This window comes from Trichinella spiralis, assembly GCF_000181795.1.
Source record: "Trichinella spiralis strain ISS 195 chromosome Unknown Scfld1557, whole genome shotgun sequence".
Lineage (NCBI taxonomy): Eukaryota > Metazoa > Nematoda > Enoplea > Trichinellida > Trichinellidae > Trichinella > Trichinella spiralis.
The window spans coordinates 871,404-873,889 of NW_003528496.1; positions in this window are offsets into that span (position 1 = coordinate 871,404).

Here is a 2,486-nt window from a genome sequence, read left to right on the forward strand (position 1 = left end):
GCATCATCTAATCTGAATTTTCAATAAAACACCTCAAAAATTATCTCTGCATATAGTAAGATGCATTAAAATTTGTCATTGTACTAAAACTGAAAATTTCGTGTTTCCCAATTTACATTACGTATAGTAATAGCACTGTTCAAACTGATGCAAATTCTTACAACTGATTCATATATTGTGATCATTTCCTATTTGCTGCTTCAATGAATCCTGGAGTGGATATTATCAGTTCTCGTTATTGCTAAGAGGATTCCTCTTTCATTATTAGATGCTTGTTCATTCCTTAGCTATCCGCTAGATTGTTAGTCTTTTAATATGGTGCCAAATTGGAAGCAAATGCAACAAATGCAAATGCTGACGCAGTATTTCAACTACTAATCACGGATAATAATGTAAATGAGGAGTGGGTAAGAAGGGTAGTTGCGCACGTTGTTAAACAACGTCCTGCTATTTCCCACTTGAAAAATAGGGCCGCTATGATCGAGTGCACACTGTTGGAAATGTTATTACATTACATGTGGAAAGGTTGGCTGATATGCATAAGGCATAAAGCTGATAGGCTGATGCAGTAATCACTCGGTTCTAGTAAATACTTGATGGCTGACTCTTCATCGTAAGTAAATTACTGGTGGCCATGCTCATGCAATGACAACCAACGCCATTAGTATCCAATGAGAATTAGACATTCAACATCCATTGCCTCTTTGATGGATTGTTCACGTTAGGTACGTTGTTGGATTCTCTGGGTGTGGCACACTCCACATTAAAAAATCACATGTAAAAAGCCTAACATATGTTCAAGATTTTAGAACCTTCCTTTAGCAGATTCTACAATAAATACTGTATATGATGGTATTGAAATATTTTTCATTTTATTCAATTAAAAGCCTTCTATTGACAAAAAATGCAACAAAATTAGCGTTGAAAAATTGTCATTTTTCAGTTTTTCACTTTGTGCAGACTAAATTTTTCAAAATTCATGAAGCAAATGACAGATTCCAGTGCAGCACGGCATTTTGCACATTTCGCAGCCCAACTGATGTCACTAGACACTTTTTTGCTTCTAAAAGGAATACGTTTTTGTTAGCCCTTCCTATACTTGTAGCATAAGCGTATGGAAAAGTGTTGATGAAGAAATGGGTATTCCACGCGTTTTGGATCATTCTGTCCGCATTTCGAGATTTCTGGACAATGTTTCAAACTATTTTGAAAATCTGAACAAGCCATCAGAATTTTTGGCTGATGCTGAGCAGCATCTGTCAACGTGCGGACGAAGCGGTTCTCATCAATACATACTATGGAAATTTGGCAAATATGATAAAAAAATATTTTAACGTTGTGATGCACAAACGTCGTACCCTTCGGCTGGAGAAAACTACGTCAGAAGACAGCCATGTCAGGAAGCACCAATGGGTTCAGCTGATATGGTGAAACGCTTAATAATACCCTGGTGCAGAAAAGGAAGAAACATAACGATGTATAATTTTTTCACCAGTATACCATTGGCTGAAGATTTATTGGTTGAAGCGTGAAGAGAAGATACTGGAACATCAGAACTGGAAACCATGTTTCAATGATCATCATACTGCTTTTGTGACCATTGCTCTGATAATCATAGCACGGCCAAATAAACGTAGATCAATAGATTTGTTACGCCATTTTTTTGAATTTTTCAGATAGAATGGACTTAAAATTAATTTCAAATAATGACATTTTAATCACGGTACATAAAAGTAAATAAACAATACATACTGAAATGAATGGAATGTGGAATATCGATTTCCTGCTCAATACTTTTCCTAAAGACTATAGAAAGGGCTTAGAGAAACGTAGTCATTTTGAAACCTGAAAAATGAATAGATACCTGAAATTGGTCTCCAAATGTGAAGAATAACGTGTTTCATTGAAATGTGTTACTTTTTTTTTATGAATTTTGCAAACCTTTTTCTACTCAAAGAAAAACACTGAAAAATGGCAATGATTTAACGCTAATTTTGTTGCAGTTTTGCTAATAGAACGCTTTGAAATTACTAAAATTGAAATTGTTTTACACCCATCATGTGTAGCATTCATCGTCCGATCTATTAATGCAAGTTGTATGGACATTGAACATATTTTATGCTTTTTACACGTGTTTCTCTAATGTAGGGTGTACAACACCCCAAGAATCAAACAACGTACTTTTCAACTATATGATATTCTATAGACCGAACAAAAATACCTGTAACAATGACATTATTTTCAAAATATGTCTTATTGTTTCAAAAAACATGTCACAAAGCTTCAGACTGTTAAAATGAAAATTGACGGAGTGCATCGAAAACAGAACCCACTAGGGTGTGCCACACCTGAACAATCTACCAAAGCGTTAAGAAAACGCGGCAAAAATCTTGACCGAAGAAGGTCATCCCATTGCATCAGTTTGCTTCACTGAACTTTTACATCCACAAATAAAAGCATATACACCTAGACCTCTATGTTATTGC